The following is a 27,094-nucleotide window of genomic DNA, read 5'->3' as shown; positions in this document are numbered from 1 at the left end:
GGGGCCCCAGGAGGCAGGCACCTGCTTGCTGGACTAGCTGGCCTCTAGGTCTTTCCCAAGACCCTGTGGACACTGGCAGCACAGAGACTAGCACTGTGGTGTCACATCTTCCCAACCACACATCAGAACATTTGGGCGGGGGATTCAGTAACTCAGTCATCACAAATATCCACTAACCTCCTACCACGTACCAGGCCTGGTGCTAAGGGCTGGGGACACAACCATGAATCTGTCACAGCTTCCACCTCAGAACAGCCCCCAGTCTGGCTGTGGGGACAGACCCACACGCATGCAATTAGACCCACACACAGGTGGTGAGCCCCAGTCACACATGGGGGAGTTTGAGCACAGGGGAGAGGTACTTAGCCCGGTGAGAGCCAGGGCGGGCTTCCTGGAGGAGGAACCAAGGGAATTGAGTCTAGAAGAATAAGCAGGTGTTGGCTAGGCCGGGCAAAGGGGAATTGGGGCAAAGGGAGAAGAAAGGTCAATTGTTTTCCTGCCTGCACCACCCAGTTTAATAGTAATGCAGTAGAAGCAAGCCATATGAAGAAGGGAAGATGAGAAAGTGCAGGCCTTCAGCTTTACAGACCCAAGTTTAGTTTCTTCTCCTTTGTACGAGGGTCTCATACTCAGTGTCCACCTGCCAGTGTCTGAGCTGTGTGTCCCCTTCATAGTTCCTCCCAGCAGTCATGGGAACCTGAAATTCCTGGGACTGCAGATGAGTGTATCCTGATAGTCCTTGCCTCACTCAGGGACTGTCTCAAATGTGGGCCCCTTGGTCCCCAGCGCAGTGCAGAGAGCCTGGTGGGTGCTCACCAAATCCTATCTTACAGCTGTGGGTTAGCCCCTGCCTGCCAGGGTGATCAGCGGGAACTCGGCAGTCAGAGGCAGCCACCAGTTACACGTGCCATTATGTTTACAGCAGATCACGGGCCGGCCAAAAGATAAGGCTGCAGGGGCCTCCCTGTGTCAGCCACCGGCCTGAGGAGTCAGAGGCAAGCCCTTCCTGGGGAGGGACATCTCTGCTGGTTTCTACTGGAGGGGTGGAGCTGAGCCTCTAGAGGGTGAATTACAGCCTGGGCCAGTTTCTGTTTCCCAGCACTCTGGGGACTAGCCCCGAGGGTCCATTTCCTTCCTCTGCTGCTGGCCTCAGCTTTTTCGGCAGATAATGGAAAGTCCGTGGGAGTCAGTGTGGTTTTACGAAAAGCAGCCTTGGAGACAGCTAGACCTGAATTTGAATCTCAGCTCTGCCACTTCAGCTGTGCAGCCTTGAACACGTCACTTCTCTGAACCTTGATTTCTTCAGCCATAAAATGGGGTTAGTCACATCAATTTTTTTTAATGGCTATTGTGAAGATCAAAAGATAATAAATCTAAAGCACATTCTTCAAACCTCTATCTCTCTGGACTGGTTGTAGTGGCTGCATTCCTTCATGAAACAATTACTGATTGTCTGTCTTTTGCTAAGCATTGTTCTGGGTTCTGGGGAAACAGTAATGAACAACATAACCTGCTTTCAAAAAGCTCATTTTATTCTGATAAGGAAGCTAGAAAATAAGTAAGTAAACCAATAAATAAACAGGATAATTTCAGATAATGATAAGAGCTACAAGGACAAGGAAGCAGGCTGGCATAGCAGAGAGGGATTTGGTGGGAGGCCTGAGAAAGCTTCAGGGAATGGGTGATATTGCAACCGAGATATGAAGGCTGAGAAGGAGTCTACCTTTTGCCAGGACCCGGGGAAGAGCATTCCAGGCAGAGACACAGCAAGAAGACGTGTGTTGAAGAGGGAGGGTGCCCGGTACATGCAGGGGAGAAAGAAGGTCCTTGTAGCTGAGCATCGCGAACCCTGAGGAGTGTGGTATGAGATGAGTTGGTGAACTGGAGCTAAGTCCTCGCATGCTCCCAAACGCCGTGCCGAGGTGTCCCAGGGCCCTGCAGTGAATTCACAGGAGCTCCACGGGGTAGGTGAAATGGTTAAGGCAACACTTGACATCTGTTGGACTCCATGTAAACTACTAACTAGTCAGGATGGTTTGCAGTTTCACCATTAGATTGCTTTACATGCTTTTTGATGATGGCATACCTTCGTGAAGCTGGCTTTTTAGTGGTTGCTGTGATAAAAAGCAAACACCAGGGGAAAATCAATGTAGAATAGGAAATAAGGGTGGCAATGTCTCATCTGATTCCAAGGTTTGAGGTGCTGTGTGATACACAACTAGCACACACATCCCATTAGTAAGTAGTTGCTTATTTAAAGATGCAATAAAAATGTCATCCTCCCCCAATTTATATGTGTTTTTTTTAATGTCTATTCAGTTATTAGGACATAAATACTTATTACATTGTTTGGGTCTAACTTCTTAATGAACAGACCCTTAGGTATTTCTTCTGGCCCAGGGGGACTGTGAAAATAACTCCTGAGCCACGAAGGGCACTGTGAACAGAGAAGGTTGAAAACTGGACTAGGGATGCACTCTGAGGGAACTCTTTCTCATTTTAAGCTCTGGGCCTGATGTTAGGTATTTGTCTTCGCACAGACTCAGGAGTGTGTGTTTGTGTGTGTGCGGGCAACTGGAAAAGGTCCTGTAGGTTTTCTAACTCCGTGCATCCCCGAGCCCCGCCTGCAGGACCATTAGGATCACCCGCGGAAATTTGAAAAATAGTAGTTCACTGTCCTCAGCCCTGGATGTTCTAATTTAGTGTGTTTGACAGAGGAGTCTAAGTTAAAAAACCTGTGTTCTAAACCACATTCCTTTAGGCAGCCAGGATAGCTCAGATTTGGGGGTCCTGGCTGTTATCCGGTGTACCTGGGGGCCAAGGTTTTGGCCCCGGGGCAACTGTGTGGCCTTTCCGGATCTCCTGGTGGGGAAGGGGTGCAGGCACATTGCCTCCCAGAACCCTAGGCGGGGTGGGTGCTGGCAGCACTCATCCCCACGTCCCTCCTGGGTGCACAACGGCAGTGACCCGAAAGGAGAACACTTCATCCACAGGAAGTCCCTGGGGGGAATGTCTTCGACCTCCCAGGCCCAGTGATCACACACTTCCTCCAGCCAAGCGCCGACTAGACCCGAGATGCCAGGAGACGGTTTTGGGGCGGGGTGGGAAGGGAGGATGGGGAATGGCTGGGTACGGCTGGGAGAGGGGTGGCCGAGAGGTGGCAGCAGCCGTCCGCCCGCCGCTGCCGCCGCAGAGCCTCCCAGCCGGGCGTGACCACGCCCGGGTGGTTCGGGGACGCACGGGTGGCTGGGGACGCGCGGGCGGCTCGGGGACGTACGGGCCTTCGGGGACGCTGGTGGTTCGGGGACGCGCGGGCAGTTCGGGGACGCACGGGCGGCGCCCGCTACCCGGGAGAGGAGGAGCCGCGGAGAGCGGAGACAGAATCGGGTGCTCTAGGCGGCGGCCTGATGGCATGTTATGCCCCGGCTTGGTCTCTACACATGATTTGTGGGGGAACAAGAGGTTGAGTTAGGTTAACACCGAGATGAGCCAATATTGACGGTCTCAATATGGTGTGATGTGAAGATTTGGGGGGGGCGTGGCCGTGGTGGGGGGGGGGAGGGAGGTTTAAAAATAGCTCCCTTGCTGGTGTCTAAAATTTCACTATTACAGGTGCATTCTCTTAACTATTGTTCTGCTCAAAGCTCTGGGAAGGAGCAGTGTGCATTAGACCTTGAACTCTTTTAGGGTAAATCAGTGACTTCATGCCACTTCTTTCCTGGCAAGAGAAGGGTTAGCTCAGAGTACTCAAGAAACAAAGAAGACAGAAGGCCCAGTGGTACTTCCTAATCAAACCTTAGAGACCAGGGCAGGCTCTGGGAAGGTCTCAGAACCATTGATGTTGGAGAAAAAGCAGACCCATATCCACTTTGTGAATGTTTTAGAGAGGATTAATGGGGTGCTAGCACAGTGTGATTAATCCAGCGCATTGGGTTACTATTATTATAATTATTATTTTGTGAAAGAGAAAGCACTTGTACTAATATTTTGATCTATTATGAAATCAATCTCTCCACTCCCTTTCCTTCTTCCTTCCCTCTTTGAATTTGGGACACGATGTGGTATGTATGGAGTGATGAACTTTTAAACCAGAAATTCCAGGTGTGGACATCCCTCTCTGCCACCCCCCTTACTGGCTGTGTAATTCTGGGAAATAGTCTTTGGATTCTGGAAAAACAGGCTTCAGTGTTCTCATCTGGAACATGGGCAGAATGGTGCCTATCTACGGTCGTTGTGAGCATCCAATTAGAGAGTGGATGAAAACACCTGGTGTAGGTGTTGACCTCAGGCCTGGGTGCTGTGTGTATAACAACAGTACCTGGGGGCGCTTCCCCCTGGTGAATGTTTGTGTCTTTCTGGGTGCCACCAGCGACTCTGCTGAACAAGGCCATCCAGACTGAGGACTGCCCCATCTTACACCGACACAAGACAGAGTGGGGCGACACTGACCTTGGGTAGAGAGGGCACCACCTTGATGCAGGATTCTGCATCTTTTCATGCCAGACTTCAGTGATCTTTTAGCAGAAGAAATAGAAAATATCGGTCAGCAGCGACGTGTAAACATCATTGGGAGACTGGTTCTCCACAGGCTTCTTCAAAGAATTTAACATTTGTTTATTTTTATAACAAATTAAAATGCATCCTGTGTGTTGTCTGTCTAGAGGTCTTCAAACCAAATATCTTGAGGCAGGGGTGAAGTTTTATTTGTCTTTTTAAGGAAAGTCTCCTACTCTCCTATGTAATGTGTTTCTAAAAATACATGTGAACACCAATCAATATTTCTCTGTTTAGTCAAGAATAAAATGGTATTTTTAGGCTCACAACTGTGTAGGATATAGACTTTTGTATATTTTTATTTCCCTCTTTTGCCCCTTCCTACCTGAAAGTTTATTAGGTAAATATAGGTTTGGGATCTGGGTTATTGTTAAATATTTTTTGTTGTTGTATGTCCCCTGGTTCCAGAGTATTTTTGACACATAGTCTTTCTTGTAACTGTATTTAAACAATTATTTTAGACCCATCTCTGTGTTTAATTGGTTTCACTGCTCACTGCTAGTCCTTTCATATTCTGATTTTTCCATTTTTGAGCTCCTAATTTTAATTCGTCACTTGTGCAGTTAGAATATATTTTAAAGTGATTTAAAGAATATGTGAGTGGCAGCCATTTCGAGCTCTTATGAACGTCTTTTTGTTGTCTCCTCTCAAAAACTAAAATTTACCTGTGAGTAAAACTCTTGAGTCTAAATCTTCTTCATGTCAGAACTGCAGACATTGCTCTATCATTGTGGAAGAGAAGACTAAGATCAGCATGATTTTTATTCCTTTATAGATATCTCCTTTTTTTTCTTTTTTTTTGGTTTGGATGTATACGGAAAAACATTTTTTATTTGTTTGTAATTTAAAACCTTGTCAGGATATTTCTGGGTATGAGTCTCTCTTGGTTCCTTTTACCTGGAACTTGGTGAACCTATTTAATTCTTCCAGGTACCCCTCTTCCCATCCTTGTTTGGAAAGTTTTCTTTAATTATATCTTCGATACTTGCTTCTTTTTTGACCGTTCTGGATTTTTCTTTGGCAACATAATTCTTAGGCTGTATCTCTATTCCTGGTCTTCCATACCTATCATTTTCTCTTTAAATATCTCTATTTTTTGAATCTAAGATAGTACTGGTTGTAAGAAGCACTATTATTTTGTGTACAAATGAGGAAGAAAAAAAATGCTGCCAATTAAAAATATGACATAATGCCATAATTACAAACCTGTGAAATTGGTAAATTGATTGCACCAGGCCCTTTCCTGTTTTGAAATGTTTCATCTATTTTGGGGAATTTGGCAGTTTCTCCTACCTTCAATTACATTGCTTGGCATGTGGCAGGCAGTCCATTTTGCATACATCTCTATTATAAAACATCACATCACTTCAAGAGAATTTTCTCTTGCTTAGGTCCTGTAAAGTACTTGGTTTTTCTTTAAAAAAAAAAAAAGAAAAAGAAGAAAAAGGAGCAATTGTAGCCATTGCTCCAATAACAGATATTTGCTTCAGTAATATCAAATTACCTCCTGCTGCTCTAATCCCATGCCTTTCTGCATACACAATAACGTCTCGTTTCAATGCCAAATCATAGTGTAATCTTTTAAAAGACATTTCAAATAGCAATTAAACTCATATGTAATCACAAGAATGTACATAACTCAATTAAAGTGCTCATAACATGAACAGCTGAGACCCAAGTTTGCCCATGGCCAGGAGTTGCCAACCTCACCATGATAGCTCTCTGGTCCAAATGATTGTAAGATGCCACTGACTATAAGACTTAACCTGATTTCCAAAGTATTAACATGGAAAAATGGATGTCTTAGAATCAGTGAAACAGAGTAGTTTAATTTTTTTTGTTCCCTTCTCTGCATTTTGAAAGCGTTTCTCGAGTTTGCCATCCATAATACTTATTTGACTTTCTGCTATGTGAATTCCACTCATTTACTGTTTTATATATGCTGTTTAATTAGTACTTAATACTTCTATTTTCTTAGAAAAGTTTTTTAAAGTCAAAATCAGCTTCCCTTCCATCTGTTCTTGGGAGACCATTGGTCAAATTCTCCTTTAAAGGCTTGAAGCCCCTTGATATTTACCATGCAACTGAGCTCTAGTCAATAGAATGTGAACCCAAGGGATGTGTGTGACTTATAGGACTTCCCCATAAGAATGTTCAATGAGCGTTCATCCATGCCTTTTCCCCCCCATTCCAGCTGAGTGCCGGGAAATGACAAGGACAACCTTGGAGGCCACATGATGAAGACAGCAGAACTTCTGTTAGCCTGGGTGCCCAGGGGTGGAGAGCTGCTCTTGAAAACTGGGAACATTTGCCTTGGGCTGTTTTGTAAGTGACAGATCAACTTTTATTATATTTCATCCAGTATACAAATACTGAATGTGTTTATACAGCAGCTGAAGTTACTGTGATAACATATATTCTGAAATCATCAGGTATCTTTTCTAAAAGACTTCTATAAGAACTGCTCTGAATTGTGCTTTCTTAATTATTTACTGCTGCTGCAAAAAGAAGAGTAACTTCAACAAAGAAACTATCTCAAATGAGGTAATAAAGCTATTATTGGATTTAAACACTCCCATCATTTCTGCCAAAAAAACGTTTCGGAATACAGTCTTTCCCATGGGTGTGTGGTGTTCTGATTTGCCGAGACATTTGATAAAAGAGAAGAACTCTCACTAGCAAGGGGCTGAAACTTGAGTGGATAATAATGGAATATTGCTTAACATTGTTTTGATGAACTATTTAAAAAACTCTACTCTTAATATTTTAACAGCAGTTAGCTGTTTCTTGTGTTCTAAAAGTTCTGTCTAATTGTTTATTTTAAAAGAATCACAGTTAGGCTCAGCATAACCAAGGGAGTCCTCCCCTGCCATTACATTTTTGTAAGAACTAAAATGTCATCAGTGGTGGCAGTCTTTGAAGCTTATCTGTTTATTTCAGCTTGTTTTTCGTATGATTTTCGGTTTCAACTTCACAGGGCCACATTATGTTTTTCATATTATAGATGCCAATTTCCTAAAATTTTCTTCTGGTTTCTATAGCAAATCATCTTCAGAGGTGTGCTCTTTTTCTTAGTCTTCTGGGTTCTGGGTGATGCTCTCATTCCTGAAGGTGGTATTATTTTTGTAGGCCCCATGAAGGTCCCCCCTCTACTCCTACCCTCTTCACTTTACTTATCTTTAAGCAAGTAGAGCTCTACGGAGACTTGGTGCTTGCTAACAGAGAGGAAGTGTGGGTTGTCTTTGGCTTTGCTTACGACCCTAATTTTTAGGTCTGTAGCTGGAGAGCCAGGTGAAGTGCATAGCTCCTCTGTAGTTCCCAGAGCTGATGCGATTCATCTTGTGTGGCCCTGCTGAACTACTGTTGGGATCTCCTCCTACTTCTGCCTGTAACATGCAGAACTGGTGGAGTATGTAAAAATCTCATTCGCCAGCACATACTGCCTTCATCCTGCCTACAAAGCATCATATGTGGACAAAATACCTTCCAAAATGTGATGTGCCATTGCTAGTCCTCTTCTACTTCCTGCTCCATGCCTTCCCAGGAATTGTACTCTGTGAGAGGATGTGGGTATATTGGGGAAGATGCAATAGTTCTCTGGCCCAACCCCAAAGTAGCATCCAGAGTAAAGAGCCAGATTTTTGTTTGCTCTGGTCCTGGGTCTCTGAGGTGGGCGTGGAAAGTAGAAGAAAGGTGAAGTCTTCCCATCATTTTTCAGGTGGATGAGGCTACTCTGTTTACAAGGTGAAACATAGATTGTCTGTCTCAATGCAGCTCAGCTTCATTATCTTTATTTAGTTAATAGAAATTCCTTCTAGATGTTGATGAGTTTTCATTTTCAATTTGTGAATTTTGTCTTTTTTCTGTGTCATAAGTAATTTAGGGAGACGTTTAGAGACACTTCATCAGAAATGTCTAGCCAGATGCCATTTTAAACTCAAAGGGGACCTGGATTTATTTTATTAAAAATTAGGTCTAGAGATTAGTTCAGTTTACTTATTTATAATGTTCCGTTTGCCTTAAAGCACTTCATGAAACATCCACTGGGTCCAAAGTTGTCTTCAGATATTTTTCTAAATTCTGTCCCATGGGTCTTTGGAGGAGGCAGGGGTGAACTTCTTTGGTAGCATGTAGCCATGTCAGTCATCAAAGGGTGGGTTATTTCTCTGACCTGGGGTCTTATTCAAAGTTCTTTTGGCTGTTAATAACAGAAACTAACCACAGCCAATTGTGAGAAGGGGAGGGGGGAGAAGGCAGAAAGAAAAGAAAAAAGAAAAGAAAAGAAAAGATATAGAGTATATTGGGATGCAGCAGGATCCTACAGAATCTAAGCACAGTTGGGCCTTTTAAGAGTTGGGACTAGGAGCTCTGGAAGCTGTTAGGAACTTAGACCCATTCACTCTCTTCCTCTGCTTCCCTCCAAAAGAAACATTAATTGTAAACAAAATCCTGTTCGGGATGTACCCGTGACTTTGCTTCTCTGTGTTCTTGGAATGAGTTATAGCTCCTGAGTTTTCCTCTTCTGCATTCACGTAACCCAGCTCAGATGGATGGATGCCTCTCCCTGGAGCCTGCCCTACTTCCAGACTCCAGGGAAAGAGAATTTGATGGGCGTGGCCTGGGTCAGGTGACCACACTGGTCCAGTCATCAGTGGTTGGGTGTGTGAAGACAAGTGCATATGTGTTTGAAGTTACCTATGACTGCTGGCTCCACCTAAGGTTGGGAGTCAGTTCCCAGAGAAAGAGGCTCTTTGTGATCTGGGCAGATTCTCTGAAGGTGCCTACCACTCTTGGCGTTCGGAATAAAGCTCATTAGGTCCTGTCCTGAGGGGAGCTGGAATGCCCAGCCATCATCCTCCTCTCAGGCCTGCGAGTTACTTGGGTGGAATGGAGCACCAGTCTTCCCATTGAGCTGTGGGTCTCGGGGCTCCTGTGAAGAGTTGTGAGTCATTTATAAGGCTGCACACCTGCATCTCCAGCTGTCTCCCATTACATTTTCCCTGGCATTGTTCCCACTCTCCTCCAATCAGAAAGACTCTTTAATATGAAATCCACATTTTGCAAACTTTCTTTCTAGCAGTGGTTTACTTGGAAACTGAACTCTCTCTATTGTGAAGGCAGGACTGGTCGCAACTGGACATGGCACACCTGCCACCATTGCTTTTTTCTGTGGAGGTAGAAGTGGAAATATGTTTCTCATGGATGCACTCAGTGGAATCCAGCCACAGTTAGCAGTGTAGGAGAGCACTGGGCTAAGAGTCAGAAGTCCTGGGTTTTATTCTTTTTTTTTTTTTTTTTAAAGATTTTATTTTTATTTATTTGAAGAGAGAGAGACAGCCAGCGAGAGAGGGAACACAAGCAGGGGAGTGGGAGAGGAAGAAGCAGGCTCCCAGCGGAGGAGCCTGATGTGGGGCTCGATCCCACAACGCCGGGATCATGCCCTGAGCCGAAGGCAGACGCTTAACGACTGCGCCACCCAGGCGCCCCCTGGGTTTTATTCTTGAACACCACCTTTTATATAAAACTTCAAGACTGGGCAATCTTATCAATGGACCCAAATCCAACTTTTTAAAAATTTTTAAATGGTCATAATAATACTTTGTTTACCATTTAGCAAGTGCTTTAAATATGATCAAATATCTCTAACTATAAGGCATTCTTTATTAATTGACATTGTATGGACTATTCAAAACTTTCCAACAGTATTCCAGTGGTTAATAGAGATTTGTAGCACAACCTCAGGAGAAGAGGTGGGATCTCAGAGCAGTTGAACAATTCATCTGATGGCATAGGTAAGTTGGGGATAGCACTGGAGTTCAGCCTAACATTCTGGACCTGGCCCTCCCCCACCTGCAGGTCCACACAGGAATGCAGGTCTTCTCCCTGTCCCTGTTCTTTCTAGCAGACCCTCCTGTCCTAGCTTGCAGCTGACCCATCCTGATGTGAGACTGAAGTAGCCCTTCTGACCCCAGCCCATAGGACAAGTTCATCTGTGCGCATCCTGGACAAGACTTTGGAGCAAGAAGGGCCGATGGGTTTGTCAGACTGCTTGGAGGTCAGACCCAGCTGCTCTTTCTCCTCTTTCTTCAGAATGCACACACCGTGGGGTGTTGCGAGGAAGATGGGGGCCAGGGTAGGCAGGGGACTCAGTAAACACTAAGCAAGGCAAATCCAATGGGCGATTTTCTCTCTGTGTGCCTTCCAGGGACTTTGTGAGGATGAATTAGGGTTAAATTAAATGATAAAACCAAAAGAAATGAGGCCTTGCTTCCTTTCCTTGGTTTTGTGCTGCGGAGGAAATGTGACATGAAAAGCGAAAGCGTAGGTACCAACATTATAGCACTTTAAAGTTTGCAAGGGCATTCATGGTTCCTGGGTCACGGATCCTTACATGCAGCCCTGCAGGCTGCATATTGTTATTGTTGCTGCTATAGGGTTGAGGGCTCCAGAGTTCAGTGTCATGAGCCTGAGGTGACAACTTTATTTATTTTATTTTTTTTAAAGATTTTATTTATTTATTTGACAGAGATAGAGACAGCCAGTGAGAGAGGGAACACAAGCAGGGGGAGTGGGAGAGGAAGAAGCAGGCTCATAGCAGAGGAGCCTGATGTGGGGCTCGATCCCACAACGTCGGGATCATGCCCTGAGCTGAAGGCAGACGCTTAACCGCTGTGCCACCCAGGCACCCCCGAGGTGACAACTTTAATAAATAGAGTCAGAATTTTAACCTGACTCCAGATTTCTTCCTCTTAACAAGCACATTCTCGGGAAGCCTGGGTGGCTCAGTCAGTGAAGTGTCTGACTCTTGATTTTGGCTCATGTCATGATCTCAGGGTCATGAGATTGCGCCCTGAATTGGGCTACGTGCTGAATGTGGAGCCTGCTTGCAATTCTCTCTCCTTCTTTCTCTGCCCCTCCCTGCTTGTGTTCTGTCTTTCTCTAAAAAAATGAAAACAAACGAAAACACCAAACAAGCACATTCTCATGCCTACCTGGGGAGTTTTAGTACACTGATCCCTGCATCCTGCCCTCACAAAATCTGATTTAAGTGAACAGGAATTGGCCCCAGCATTGGGATTTTTAGAAGCTCCCTGGGGTGAATCAATGTCCAGCCAAGGTTAAGAGCCACTGCTGTATGTTTTCCCCAATTTAGTGGCTGAGGACCAGCCACCTTCTGACCCCATGCTTCTCAGACTTCAGTGTGCATAAGAAACACCTGTGAATATTGTTCAACACCTGATTCAGGAGGTTTTGGAGAGCCTGGGGTTCTGCATTTCTAACGAGCTCCCAGGTGATGCCGCGGATCCCAGACCACGCTTTGAATAGCCAGGTAGTCTGACCGGTGTAACTCCCTCATACCAATGATGTGGTGCTCTAGAGTACATCTGACCCAGGTTCTCCAGCAGTGCTTAGTCAGCGAGATGGATGTGCTGCCCCCTTCGACTCCCTGCCCCCAACCAAGCTGGTATGAGATTCCATCAGTTTGTCCTTGGAGCTGTGGTGGTCCTTCCCTTCCATCATGGGGTCTGCTGCTGGGCCTCCTGCAGTGGGCCTCCTGCACTGGGCTACCTTTCTGTACTTGCTCTGGTTCCAGGATCTTGTGCCTCCCAGTTGCCCTGTTTGTTGATGTCAGCTCAGTCCTGATGTATGACAAAGCAGGGCGACGCCCATGCTGTGAAGACCAGAAAGCCTGGTGTTTGGGATCAGAAGGATTGAGTCCTGGCTCTGCCACTTCCTGTCTGGATGACCTTGAGCAAATTACTTGACCTTGTAAGGGAATGAAGAATGCTACCTCATGGGTTTATGAAGAGATTACACGAGATGATGTAGGTCAAGTGCCTGCATCAGAGCCTGGTGTGCTTGGTTAACAAGGATTATATTATTAAAGAGCTTGGAACTAAACATTTACTGTCTGGCACGTGCCACCCCTTGCATGAGGTGTTTTGTAGATATCCTCCTGTTTGAGCCTCAGAACAACCCTGTAAGGTACATATCATCTCTATTGTACAGATAAGGTAATTGGAATCAGAAAGGGTAGTGACTTAGCCAAGGATGCACAGCTGACTGTTCTAAGGTCAGAACTTGCATTCTGATTTGTCTCACGCTGAAGACTCGTGAGGATTGCTCTTGACAGATGTGGCTTATTTGACAGGCGGGGCTCCCTAAACACTTGTTGTCGTATCTCTTTGGGGGAGAGAGAGAACAGCACCCAGAGGGCTGGGAAGTAGGCTCCCACTCTCCATTTGCCCTTGGAGGACAGGCTGGGATAGGAGCAGGGGTTAAGAGAGAATGGCCAAGTCAGAAAGTGACTTTGACGGGCAGACATTACCAAGTGCTGCCTGCCTGGCCCCTGCCTTCTGAAGCAGGCAGTGCAGGGTCTAGAGGAGCTATAGGCTTCTGTGCCCTCCTCAAGAGTGAAAAGCAATTTTTTGGTGTGTGCTCTAAGGGGGTTGAGAATGAGCTGGCCGCAGCAGGTGTGAGTACAGTGGATGGGGAATAAGTGAGATCTTTCATGGCTGGGGTGGAATGGGGGCTCCTATCCCAGTCTCCATGAAAAAGAGCTTGGTAGGACCCAAGCCCTCCAGTCTCCTTGTCTCCTGCCAGGCCAGGCAGCCACCTGCCACAAATCTCTGCCTTTGCCACATGTGGCTCCAGGTCGTTGAGGTAAAATGTAAATCTTGCCTTTGATACAGCAGCCTGGCAGTGGGGAGCATGCTGATGAGAAAGTGGACTTGGGGTGCTGCAGGGAACTAGCTCAAAATCCCAAATGACATGACCATGTGGTGACATGAGTGTGGGGCTTGTCCTCTCCCTTGCCAAGGACCCTCACCATCCCAGGCCTTGCTCAGCATGATGAGGAAACCCTAGAGGAGGTGTCAAGACTGAGGCCAGAGATTTTATTTCTCTATTTTAAAGATCGATTAATTGATTTGAATGGGGGAGGAGTTGAGGGAGGGGCAGAGGGAGAGAGAATTTCCAGCAGACTCCCTGCTGAGCAAGGAGCCCCACGTGGGGCTCAATCCCACGACCCTGCGACCGTGTGATCATGACCTGAGCTGAAATCAAGGGTCAGATGCTTGACCGACTGAGCCAGCCAGGCCCCCCCGAGGCCAGAGACTTCAAATACAGCTCTTCCAGCTGGGAATAGCTGCTTAGGCCGCTGACCCTTCCAGCCAGGTGAGCTGCAGCCCTGTGGCCCAGGAAGCTCCCAGTGTAGCCGTGGTACTGCTATGCCCCACTCTGTGGGAGAACAGTGACACTCAGTTTGTACCCTTCCGTATCTCTCGGCACGGGCACCAGGAAGGATCCTTTTTATTGTGGAGGAGTTGGAGCCAAGAGAAACTCTGCCAAAGTCCCTGGTCTCCAAGCGGTGGTGTTGGCCGGCTTTATTTTGCTCTGTGGGAAAACACAGAGACACTCCACCTCACTTCACACCAACTCTTCTAGCTTCAAAGCTCACGTTGTCCATCTTGATGAAAAATTTGCAGATTTTACACAGTTACAGGAAAAAAGAAACCCATGACATATGCTTCATTGTTTATGTAGCTGGTTTCATAGATTTTGGATCATACTCTTACGTTTTCAACAAGTACCAAAATCCTTTTTTCTCTGAGACTGGGGAAAGGGGCTTTGCAGAACAAGGGTCCCTTCGTCCATCTTTATCGTTGCTTATAATTTCATTTTTAATTAACTGCAGACTTAAGAAAAAAAGTTGCAAAAGCAGTACAAAGACTTCCCATAGGCCCCCCCACCCAGATTTCCCCAAATATTAATATCATACATAACTTGGAGTACAATGATCAAAAGCAGGACGTTAACATTGATACAATACTGTAATCTACAGACTTAATTCAGATTTTGCCATCTTTTCCACTCATGCCTTTCGTTGGGCCCAGGATCCAATCCAGGGTCGTGTTGCATTTCCTGTCCTGTCTTCTTTTTTTTTTTTTTGAATCCAAAATTTGAATACATTTCAACTCAACATTAGAGTTCTGGAATAGTAAAATACAATAGCAAAACATGGAAACGACCCAAGTGTCCATCAATGGAAGAGCGAATAAACTGACATATATATTCACAAAATAGCATATTACAACGGAGTCTAAATGAATTAATTACAGCTACTGCATGGATGAATCTTAGCAACATGCATACTTTCAAATGTTGCATTGTTAAGATCCAGCTTGAAGGAGCGCCCAGTGGCCAAATCAGAGACAATTTGGGCATCAAAATAAACAATGATAATGGATTACAATCCATTGAGTAAAATAGGAATCTACAAGTTCACGTTGATATAAACAGATGGAGAGAAAGGGAAACTCTAACAGTAGAATGCCAGTGCAATATGGCAGAGGAAATGATGGAAATAGAGGGTTACCATTTGGCACCCACTATAGAGGTGGATGATTCAGGCAGGAGTCTTCAGTGAATGCTAAGGTTGGTGGGAGGCAGTTTGATGAGAAGAGGATATTGGCATGATTTTGGAATACTAATCAATTACAAAGGAGAAATGGTGAAATGAAGAAACAAGATCATGTGATTAAGGTTAACCACCAGGGTTGGGAGGAGTCTATATCGCATGCCTCCTGCTGAGACTCACTGGGAAAAGCAAAGCATTTTGTGGTATTCCTGCCATCAGAGGGACTCAGGTTGTAGACCACCCTGTTGAAAGTAAGTGCCGTGCTCTTTAAAACTGTCAAAGACATAAAAGATGGGGAACTATTCCAAATTAAAGGACTATTGGACAGGAAGGACATGAAGATACATGACAACTAAATGCAAAATGTATTCCTGTATAGTATTTTGGACTGGAAAAGAAGAGAGACATTGTTGGGACAGTGGGCAAAATTTGAATGGCCTCAGTGGATTGGATGGTAGTGTACCAAAACTGATTTTCTTATTTTTTTTAAAATTTTTTTATTATGTTATGTTTTCTCCTGTCTTCTTAATCTCCTTTCATCTGGGACAGTTCTTCAGTTTTAATTTGTCCCTCATGACCTTTTCCCTGTTGAAAAGTACTTGCTAGTTATCTTCTAGAATGTTCTTCATTTGGGCTTATATGATGTTTCCTTGTGATTTAAATCCAGGCTATGCATTTCTGGCAAAAATACCATGGATGTGATATTGTGTCCTTCTCAGCACATCCTCTCAGGAGGTGCGTGACCTCTCTTTGTCTCCTACTAGTGGTGTCAACGGTGATCTTTTGTGCCAGGTAGCAACAGCCGGGTTTCTCCCCTGTAAAGTTACCTTTGAATGAATTTTTACCTTTGTAATGAATAAGTATTTTGTGGGGGAGATTCTTTAAATAATCCTGTTTCTCATCGTATCTTAGCTTGCTGATTTTGGGATTCGGTCATGATCCTGTCTGAAACAATTATTGCTGGGGAGTTTAATTCACTTACAAATGTCAAGATGGTGCAATTACAAAGCAAAAATAAAAGAGTCTTCTAGGCACACAGGCAGGACGGGATCACTTCTTACACCTCTGACTCTGTTTGCTTGCTTGTAGTAGTTTTGTCTCATTCAGTGTACCTTCATCAGCTGTTAAGGACATTACATGTTGAATGTCACATCCACACCACCGTGCTTGCTTTTAGGAGCCATGATATTTCAACTGATGCTTCTATCCTTCTATCTGATTCATTCTTGTGTTTCAGAGCAAACAGTCCCTTTGGAGCTCAGAGCTGCCTTCTAAATTTGATCTGAACTTAAGCTCTGTCTCCCACTATTTAGACTGAAGATATGTGGTATTATTCTGTGTGCCCCAGTGATTCTAATTTCTACTCAGGACCAGCCTTTTCCTTGGTAAATGACTCAGCATTTTACAATCTGACATTTTAAGAGAACCACTTTGCTATTAAACTGAAGCCATATATTAAAGTTAAACCCCGAAGCCAGCATGGGTCCAACAAAGGTTAGACAAAGATAAGACAATTTGTCAGACCTACCAGCCTACCAAGTGCACAGCAGAAATGAAATGAGCTTCTGAACCAGAATGGGCTGGGGCCTCTGACAACAAATTCTCACAGAGACAGACTCTCTTCTCTGGTGGCTGAGGCTCTGGCCTCTCTCAGCTCTGCTGTTGGACCCTGAGGAAGGAATCTGTGCTCCAGACCTGAGGCCCGAGTTAGGACAGCATATTTAAAGGAGGTTTAAAGTTGAACTTCTAAATTGGGAAAGTTGTAAATTTGAAGTGAGTTATTGATTTTTGTTTTGTACCAAAGAAGAATTGATGAGATAGAAAAGAAAGCCTTCCTGTATGAGCACCTAGCAGGCAGGTTGTCAATCGGGTGATTGTACTTCCCTCATCATTTATTTCAGGCTGCACAGAAGTGCTGATGCCTTTTCTGCCCACAGAAATGCCGGCCGGGAGGGGCGGCTGAACGCAGCAGCAGAAACGTCCTAGTATACGCCTTTTCTGTCTGTGATCGACCCACACGGTAGTAGTGACCCAGCCTGCTTTCCTCATTAGCCTCGCTCTGTCTTCTCTATCTTGCTCTTCCTGAGGATGGGAGGGGAGGTGAAAGCAAGTAGCTGGAGAAAGGGGAAAGAGAGGAAAGGGACGTGAATACAGAGCAGGAGGGAAGAGGAAGGGAAAGGCAGCTCCTTGTCTCCATCCCTTCCCAGGGGCCTACCATCTCAATCCTGAGACCTTCTGGCCTATAATACCTCCATCGAGGTCCGGGCACCCCACCTCTCCCAGCCCACTGCATACTCGATTGCCCCTTACCAAGCAGTGCTAAAGCTACCACCACCCCTAGCCCTCAGGGCCCTCTCTTCCACAGGCTTCCAGAAGACTGCACTCTGACTTACAATCTGTATCATTCATTCATTAATCCGTCAATCATTTATTGATGCCTCTGCTAAGCCAGGCCAGGAGTTGTGCTAAGTACTGGGTATGTAAAAATAAATTAAACACAGTTCTTACTCTCAGGGAGCTCCTGGTTTCATGGGAAGAGAAGTTTTCAAGTAGATCATCATAATGCAATCATAAGATATCATTTACTACCTGCCATGTATCCTTCTGAATATCTTACATGCTTTACTCGTTTAACCCTCATAACAACCCTGTGGATTAAGTGCTGTTATATCCCTTTTATGGTAGATGAAGCACAGAGAGGTTAAATAATTTACCAAGGTCACACAGTTACTAAGTGGCAGAGCCGGGATTTGAAATCAGAGGCACTGGCTTCAGAGGTAGGGCTTGTGACCGGTATATTTCACTGCCTCTCTGTGAGTCAAGTGCGATAGTGGGGACTCTGAGTGTTACGGGCACATGTGGCAGGGGCTGGTGGAGGTAGCAGGGGTGGAGGGCTGGGACAGGACTTGGTTTGGTGATGTGGAGGAGGTAGCTTCGTGATCTGGGCCTGGGGTTCCTTCCCTCCCTCCTTTTTTTCTGCTTTCCATATTCAGTAAGCAAGTACTGTGTGTTAGGCATTGCGCTAGGTACTGGGGTACAAAGATGGGCCTAGTCCAGCCGGGGATATGCCAGCACACAGTGTGGTGGGCGCTCTTCCTGAGGAGAAAGGACATGAGGCTGTGGCAGGAGCAGTGGGGAAGGACTTCACGGAAGGATGGGGAGGACATTGTGTGGGCAAGGGGGGCAGGCAGATCTGGTGTGAGCTGCTCGGTGACACAAGTATCTAATCGTGTCGCTTCTACTTCTGACTCCCTTGCAGCCAGGGTTGACCAGACATCTAAAATCCGGTCATCATTTGGGGCAGCACTCCCTGTTTGATGGCCTTCCAGAACCCGGGAACTGGTGTGGGTCTTAGTCTGTGGTTTCCAGTCTGCAGGGACCTGAGGCTGTTTTCACAGCCTTCCTTCCTCCATCCGTGTGGTACCTTCCTGGGAAGGCCAGCCTGGTCCCCTGGAGGATGAGCAGCGTTGCAGGTGGCAGCCTTCTTGTCACATCACACTGCAGCTCCCTTGGTGGCACCACACGGCCAGGTTGCCAAATCTCAGCCTTCACCAACAGGCTGCCAGTGAGCCAACACCTCCTGTTGCCTCCTTTGAACAGAAACTTAAAACTGTGTTGACTGCCCCCTGGTGGTAGGGGAGTCCTAGAATTTAGGAATGATGGCTTACCTCTCAGAGGGGGAGAAATTCTCTCTTCCTTTCTAGGGACCTTAGGGTTGCATGACCATCAAGTATCCTGATAACAGTTACAGGAGCATTCCAGGCAGAGCAGACGGTGTTAGCGAAGACACAGGGGAGTCACTGTGTTGGGTCTATTGAGAGTATGTACCATGGCTTGGGGTGTCAGTGGGAGATGGGGGCCAGGAGATGGAGGTTGGGCTAGGTGGTGAGGGACCTTGAAGGCCCAGCTAGTAGGAAAAAGCCAGCTTTCACCTGAAGTGGAGTAGTGATATGACCAGGTCTGGAGTTTAGAAAGATCAGCGCATGCGTGTGTGTGTGTGGTGTATGTCTGTGTGTGTGTGTGTGTGTGTGCGGTAAAAGGCTACTAAGAACAACTTAACCTACTGCATAATCCCCCTGGGTGGCCTGGGGCTGGTGCTGTCCTGTCCCCTCACTGAATGATGTGCCATGTGGGGCGGTATTGCTCCCAGGCACATAGCCGGCTGCTTTCCCAATTCACCTTGGCTCTTAATCCAGGCAAAGTAAGAGCAGGGTGGGGAGATTATAGCCGATGTCCCATGTGATAGGTGGGTAGCAAAAACCAGTCAGAGTGGTGACAAAATTAATTTTGTATCCTGTCCTTGGGAAATAAAAAAGAACGGGCCATAGAAGACTCTTCTGACCAGGCTCGTTAGCAGAAGTGAGGGAGAGATTAGACCAAAGGTTTCTCATTTCCTCATGATCCCAGCCAGATCCAGTTTCAAGGACTCAGCGCTTCCTCTCTGAGCCAAGATACCCCACTCCCCCTAGTCCTCAAATGACTCTAAGACCGGAGGGACTGCAAACGATGCTAGAGTCAGAAGAGCCAGAGCCAGGTAATGAGGTGCGAGGGAAAAGTGCCTACCCGTGACATTAAGTGGGATTTATTTTCTTCATCTCAGGTTCCCTATTGTACGGCGCGCTCCTTCCCCACCTGCAAACACAGCCATATTTTAGGATACAACTCTGAGGGTTTCAGGGCTGTCTGAGAAATAATGGCTCCGTGTGCTGTCACTGCATAGATGTGCCCTTTCCAAATATACAAAACAGGAAGGTGACCTGCTGATTCAGTGGAAGGCAATAAACCACACATTCAATTAGAATGACATAGATTTAATCACAATTGTCTAATGGTATTTGAGATTTCTTATTTAATCAGTAATGAGACGACCCAGCAATTAATGTTCCTCGAATCACAGCCGCCCTTACCAGCGCAGTGTTGATTTTAAACTAATCTTTCTATTTTATATCCTCTTTCTATTTCTGGAGCTAATAAAGGTGCTCTAATGAGTTGTATTAAAACATCAAATTCTTCTTTTGTCGCACTCACAAGTTTATCATGATTTTTAATCAAAATACTGAGTTAATTTGCAGGAGGGAGTTTTGGACATCACAGTTTGCCTGGTTGGGGAAGCCACAGTGGGCTTGGCTTATTTCCGTCAGACTCTCCCAGCTGTTTTTGGCCCCCTCTGGAGAGGTTTGAGAACTGGGACAGTGTCATGGTGTGTGACGTATGAGGTTACAGAGAGCCCCGGGCTCAGAAGGTCCCTGTGCTTGGTTTAATGTGATGCTAGCATGGTCTTGAAAATCTTAATTCCTTTTGTAAAAGGGGCCCCACATTTTTATATGCACTGGACCCTGCAGATTATGTAGCCAATCCTGTTTGAGGATCTGTCAGATTAGCCTCTTCTTGAGTTAGCGCTTCAGGCTCTAGGCTGAGAAGGGCAATGTGTGGAGTGGGCAAGAATTGACTGTGGGGGTGCAGATGAGATGAAATCTGCCCTTGGGTTTCCCACATGTCTTTTCATGTCACTGAAACTCCTTTCTTCTTGCAGTCCTAAAGCTCAGGCTGTAGGAATTCCAGATAAAAGTAGGTGTCGATGAAAGAAGTTTGGAGGGGAAAAATTTATTTTTTTTCCTGAAATCCATTTTCTAAAAATTATAATAATGGCTATTGAGTGCCTACCCTGGCCAAGGAACTGTTCTGAGCACTTTACATGCGTTATCTCATTTGATACAACAACCCTATGAGGTAGGTACTATGATTAATCCCAATGTGGAAACGGAGGCAAGAGAGGTTAAACCAATTGTCTAAGCCATGTAGTCAATAAATGGTGCAGCCAAGCTTAAATCCAAGTTTATGTTCTGGAATGGTAGAAAGAGATGGGTTTTTGAGAGAGGCAGATCTGGGTTTGCTGTTGGTCCTCTCATTTGTTAGCTGTGTGAACTTGAGCAAATCACTTAACCTCTCTGAGCCTGTTTCCTCATTTGTAAAGTGGGGATAACAGCACCTGCCATGTAGGGCTGATTTGAATGAAGCAAAATAACACATGCACAGCATTTAGCTTGGTGCCTGGCATAGTACCCAATTAAATGCAAGGTCATTTCTCTGCCTCCTTGCAAATTCATGCCCAAGTTCTCCTGCAGAAATTCTTTTCTTGTCTGCTCTAAACTTATACTCTGCACTCATTTGCTCTGTTATTTCCTTAAGAATTTTATTCACACCACTGTATTGGCATATGCTTGTTTTATATTAGTTTATTCATCAATAATTTGTAGAGCACTTGGTGTATCATTAATTTAGCAGCTATGTTCTAACCATGAGCAAGGCACTGTGCTGGGCATCATAAGGCATGTTGTGTTATGACTGCAAGGGGTGCTGGCCACGTGAAGGACACGATTCATGCTCAAGGGACTCATCATCTCCTTGGGAGACACAATCCATAAACGCGTCAGATAGGAAAATAACTAGCAAAACATTCTATGATTGTGTCAAAATGAATCTACACAGGAGGATAAGAGTGTATGAATTCATTTACTCCTTCATTCATTCATCTGAATATTAAATGTTTGTTGTCGATACTGTGCCAGGAGCTGGGAGCATCGTGATGAATAAATCCAGTAGGACCCCTGTCCTCAGAGAGTTTATATTCTAGTGAGGACGATAGACGATCGATAAGTAGATACACATATGGTTAGTTAAAGTTGTAATAAGTCATGTGAAAGAGAATATGGGGTGATTAGTGCTCAGAGAATGGGGACTGACTGCTATGGGCTGGGGTTGTTAGTAGTGTGTGGCAGAGGTCCCGATGAAGAACAGTTGATGAGTAGCTTGAGAGATGGGGTCACAGGTCAGGATGTAGGGGTGCTGAATGTTCAGGTAGTAATGGTAATACTTTACATTTGGATTGTACCTTAAAGTTCCGCAGTGCTTTCACATATGTCATGCATTCGTCAGGATGGACTAAGTTGTACTGCCGTAACAACCAGCCCAAATAGACAGTGGTTTGTATCTTGGTCCCCCTCCTTGTTCAGGGGGGTTGGTTGGAGGCTGTCCTCATCATAGCTGCTCAGGGATGAGGTCCGTCTCAACGTGCACTTTGAGGATCACCCCAGCAGGGGAAAGGAAGGATGCAGTGGCTCTGTGTTGGTTATCCATCGCTGTGTGACAAATTATGCCAAAACTAAGCGACTTAAAACAACATGCATTCATTATGTCACTGTTTCTGTAGGTCTTAGCTGGATTCTTTGGCTCAGTCTCTCGTAATGCTGCAGCCAAGGTGTCAGCTGGGCCTGTAGTCATCTCAAGGTTTAGCAGGGCCAGGATCCACTTCCAGGCTCACTCACATGACTGTTCACAGGAGTTTTTTCCTTGAGGACTGCTGGACTGAGAGCCGGAGGCCACCTTTAGTTTCTTGCTAGGTGAAAAGAGCCAGAGAGAGGGAGCATGCCAGCAAGACAGAAGCCACACTCCATTTTATTTTACTTTATTTTATTTTATTATTTTTTATTTAATGGATTTACATATAGTATTAGTTTCAGGGGTAGAGTTTAGTGATTCATCAGGTGCATATAATACCCGGTGCTCATTACATCACATGCACTCCTTAATGCTCATCACCCAAGCCACAATTTTTTATTACCTAATCTTGGAAGTGACATTCCATTATTTTTGCTGTATTCTGTTCATCAGAAGCAGGTCATTAGGTCCAGCCCACACTCAAGGGGAGGGGACAACACAAGTGGGTAAATGCCAGGAAATGAGGGTCATTGGACGCCATTTTAGAACATGCCTACCACAAGCTTCTAACACTTCTGTCTTTCATCCCTGCCCATTAGGGGCACAACACATGACAACCCTTAAGTTAGCCATGTGCCTGGAAGGAGAACTGGTATATTTGTGAACAACTCTGAGGAATAACAGAAACGATCCCATCATGTAGAGACTAGAACATTAGTGAGAGGTTCTGCAGAGGGCTTTGATTAGGGACAGGTTAGAAAGTCAGACTGGGGTTCATGAGATTAACTGACTTTTGGAAAATAGGTAGTCAAATATTTTTGAGTAGGAGAGTAATTTAACCCGTGATGCTTAAAATGATTGTCCACTGACTTTTTAAACTGATAAAAGTAGAAATACATACACAAAGGTAAAAATTAAAAGTCCAGAGGGATATGTAAGAAAAAAGAAGGTTCTTTTCCATTCCTAGCTTCTAGCTACCCCTCCCTAGAGTCAGCTGTTTTTTAATATTGTCACCTCTGGTGGGAGTATTTAGGAATATATAAACCACATACATACATATTCCTCCTCTTCTTTTAAATCAATTAGGCATGTATTATACATGCATTGCTCTGAATCTGCCTTTTTCACTTGACTGTGGAGATGATTTCATCGCACCTATAGGTCTATCTCATTGTAAGTTTTAGAGGGATTGAAATTGGTGGCCATATGGAAGGGAGAAAAGAGAACGGAAGAAGCTAGATCAACTGAGAGGCTCTTCCAATAATTCTGATTATTTTTGTTCATTCATTTATCAAACGTTTATTTGAAGTCTTTGCTGGGCTCTGTGATATTAAGTCACATTATCCTTGAAATTATCCTTGCCTTCAAAGAGCTCAAGGGAGCTAAGTAAACAAATAAATCATAACGCAATATGCTAAAATGTTGTAACTGGAGTAAAGTGACAAGTGTCTGGGCTGGGATGTCTCCATGAGATAAAAAACATGAGGTGGCTGGAATACTTTTTCTTTAGGAAAAAATGTCAACAGTTACAGTCTGATAAAAGGTAGCTGCAGGTCTTCCTGAAAGGGTAAACTGACACATTTTCCATTTACTTTATACCCTCTTATCCCCACCCCCCTGTCATACATACACTGACACGGTGTCTGATGTAGACTCGTGTTACCTGACGTGCAGAGGACAAGGCTCAGGAGAGGCTCATGATGGAATCTTTGGTTTCTCTTTACGTCTCTACCTCGGTCGATGGCATCTCCAACTCCCGCCTGGCTGTAGTACAAACAGTGAGCAAATTCTTGATTATGCAGCAAGATGAGCCTCTGATTCATTTTTTTAAAAGATTTTATTTATTTATGTGACAGAGAGACAGCCAGTGAGAGAGGGAACACAGCAGGGGGAGTGGGAGAGGAAGAAGCAGGCTCCCAGCAGAGGAGCCCGATGTGGGACTCGATCCCAGAACGCCGGGATCATGCCCTGAGCCGAAGGCAGACGCTTAACGACTGCGCTACCCAGGCGCCCCCTGATTCATTTTTGATGTTCAATTTTATGAGGCAAGCTCCCCGGCCATCTGTTCTAAGGAGGAATGTGTTATGTATTTTGATTATTTTATTTTTATCTTAATCAAGTGGCAACTTTCCATCTTGATGCGTCTTAACCTGAGCAGTTGTGGCTGGAAGGCAGTGGGCTTGAACAGACAGATGTGGGAGGGGGAGAAGGATGTGCCACCTGGAGTAACACTGGTGTCAGATGCGGGAGCAGAGTCTCCCCTGCATGGCCCTTTCACCTCCCTAATTAGTGAAGACATTGCAAGCCCTCCAGTGGGCACCTAAATCCTCAGAGCGCGAGCCCCCTGGGGCTCACTGCACAAACGGAGGCAGAAGACCAAAACAAGCAGGGTGTGTTGCTTACAACCAGGGGGATGCAGGGAAGCTGGGCTGGGGGCGAGAGGCTCAGGCAGCTTCCCGAAATAGTTAAAGGCAACTGAGACGCAGGGGAGGTGGCTACAATATCCTCGTTAGAAACAGCCCGACACCTTAGTCCATGTACTGACATTAAGAGATTTAAGTTTTCCCAGCCATTGGCATTTGATGGAAAAGTGCAATTATGTTCTAGGAGATGGCTGTAGGACATCGCAGAATGAGTGAGATGGTGCAGAGAGGGATGATCTAGGTGTACTTGTCTTAGTTTGGGATTTCCCAAAAGATGAGCCTTAAACAGAGATTGGGGAGGAGTTTAGTTTGTCAGTGATCCAAGGAAAAGGGGTGAGGGAGACACAGGAGAAGAGAAAGCCAGTAGTGAGCTGGTAGCTGCAGTGGGCAGTTGGGCTCAATCCTGATGCGGACTTGCTGATTGAGGGATGCCCTTCAGGGTATTAATCCTTAACCTTCAGGCTGCTCTTAATAACTGGGATTTAGAGGGAAAAAGCCCTGAGGCAGACAAGTGGAGAGTCAAGGAAGGTCCTTGAATTTGTTCCCTGGACCATGTGTGGAAACCCTCTGTCCCTGCTCTCCCCGGTGGGCTGAAGGGAAGCGGTGTGGGGCACAGACAGCATTGTGGAGAGGAAGGGGGTGAGGAAGGGAGGAAGAAATACGACTTAGTTGGGGCGCCTGGGTGGCTCAGTCGTTAAGTGTCTACCTTTGGCTCAGGGCCTGATCCCAGGGTTCTGGGATAGAGCCCCACATCAGGCTCCCTGCTCCGCTGGGAGCCTGCTTCTTCCTCTCCCACTCCCCCTGCTTGCGTTCCCTCTCTCACTGGCTGTCTCTCTGTCTCTCTCTGTCAAATAAATAAATAAATAAATCTTTAAAAAAAAAAAAAAAAAGGAATACTACTTAGTCGTTGACAGTGACCGTGTGTGAATTTTGTTTGCATGGTAGGCACCAATCTTAGCCCCCCCAGCTCAGATAGGTAAGAAATCTCAAATTCTTTTCCCTTTCTTTTCTTTCTTTCTTTCTTTCTTTCTTTCTTTCTTTCTTTCTTTCTTTCTTTCTTTCTTTCAGATTTTATTTACTTGACAGAGAGAGACAGTGAAAGAGGGAACACAAGCAAGGGGAATAGGAGAGGAAGAAGCCAGCTTCCTNCTGAGCAGGGAGCCTGATGTGGGGCTCGATCCCAGAACTCTGGGATCACGACCTCAGCTGAAGGCAGACGCTTAACAGCTGAGCCACCCAGGCGCCCCAGAAATCTCAAATTCTATACTTGTCCATAAATTAACCTAATCTTGTCTCTGCATTCTCATTATACTGTGCTGGTGGGAAATGTAACCTCATTCTGGAACTCTCCTCCCCATGTGCCAACCTCCTTCCCAGCTCTGTGGTTGGTTCCAAGTTTCCGTGAGCCATTGGAAGCCTCCAGGCAGGAAGCTTTGTGGCTGTGCAGGCACCCACTGAGACTAGATTGTGATGCTTACATCACGCATAGGGTTTTTATGATTGGTTTTTTTGTGTGTGTTTTTTGGTGGTTGTAACTTTTCTGGTTAACTAGTCAGGTGGAGCCAGCTGAGCATTTTCTTTTTCTCTTTTGCAAGCTGCTTTATTTTGCACACTTTGGAGGTTTCCTGTGAATCACTGTGCTCAGAGAATGCCTCTCTGTAAGAAGATATAATAGCTTTTGTGCACAGTTATTGTCCTACTGTCTTTCCACCAGGGGCTTGGCCCCCTGTGACCTAAGAGCTCATCCCTGCAGCCATTTCCACGTGACACATGACCTCTGGGTGTGAAGTACAGCGCAAGACTGGCACCTGGATGCTGGCAGTCTAGACACATTCACTGTTAGTTTCTTAATGAACTAGCCTATGGGTCTGTTTATTTTTTTAACTGCTCATAAAAGAACTTTAAAAATTTAATTTAATTAAAAAGCTATCATTCAGTGAGTTTGAGTTGTTGTTGTTGTTGTTTTTTGATGTGTAATTCTGTGAGTTTCAACACATATAAATTTGTGGAACCACCACCAACACAAATCAGGGTACAGAACTGTCATCACCCTAGAAAGCTCCCTCCTGCTGCCCCTTAGCAATCACATGCTCTCCCCACTCGTAACCCCTGACAACCACTGATCTGTTCTGCATTACTATAGTTTTGTCTTTTTGAGAATAAGATCCTTGTATTTAAAACATTGAAATTCAGTTCCGTATTCAAAGTCCTTCTGGTCTTGTATTCACACACACGTGTTTTCTTGTCTTCTGGTTGGCTGAAGCAAGGTGTAGACAACTCTTGCATAGTCATGTGTGTCAAGGTGGCTCGCCATGAAGAAGCCACCAGAAAGACACCCCTGAAGAGGGAGACCAACTTTGCCAGTCTCATCAACCTTGCAGGATTTCAGAGCAACCAACTCTACTGTCTTTCTCTTAATGCTTATTCTTCTTGGGAGTATGTGGGATGACTTCTTTTTCTTAATAGCACCATGAAGTCT

The 27,094-nt window shown here is 45.3% G+C and overlaps 1 long non-coding RNA gene across 2 annotated transcripts in view; it reads left to right on the top strand.

The window, feature by feature from the left end:
- The window catches only part of LOC103662380, a 116,951-nt gene that overhangs the window by 33,330 nt on the left and 56,527 nt on the right, over nucleotides 1-27,094 (top strand). Inside the window, exons 1-2 of one of the 2 annotated variants that reach the window (XR_005835080.1) lie at nucleotides 109-1,318; nucleotides 6,749-6,879. This is a non-coding gene — a long non-coding RNA (uncharacterized LOC103662380). Of the gene's footprint in view, nucleotides 1-108; nucleotides 1,319-6,748; nucleotides 6,880-27,094 lie in introns of those variants that run through there. The other variant, XR_005835079.1, reaches the window with a different exon arrangement.

Source organism: Ursus maritimus, unplaced genomic scaffold (genome assembly GCF_017311325.1).
Source record: "Ursus maritimus isolate PB19 unplaced genomic scaffold, ASM1731132v1 scaffold_16, whole genome shotgun sequence".
NCBI lineage: Eukaryota > Metazoa > Chordata > Mammalia > Carnivora > Ursidae > Ursus > Ursus maritimus.
This window is presented reverse-complemented; position numbering and strand designations above follow the sequence as displayed.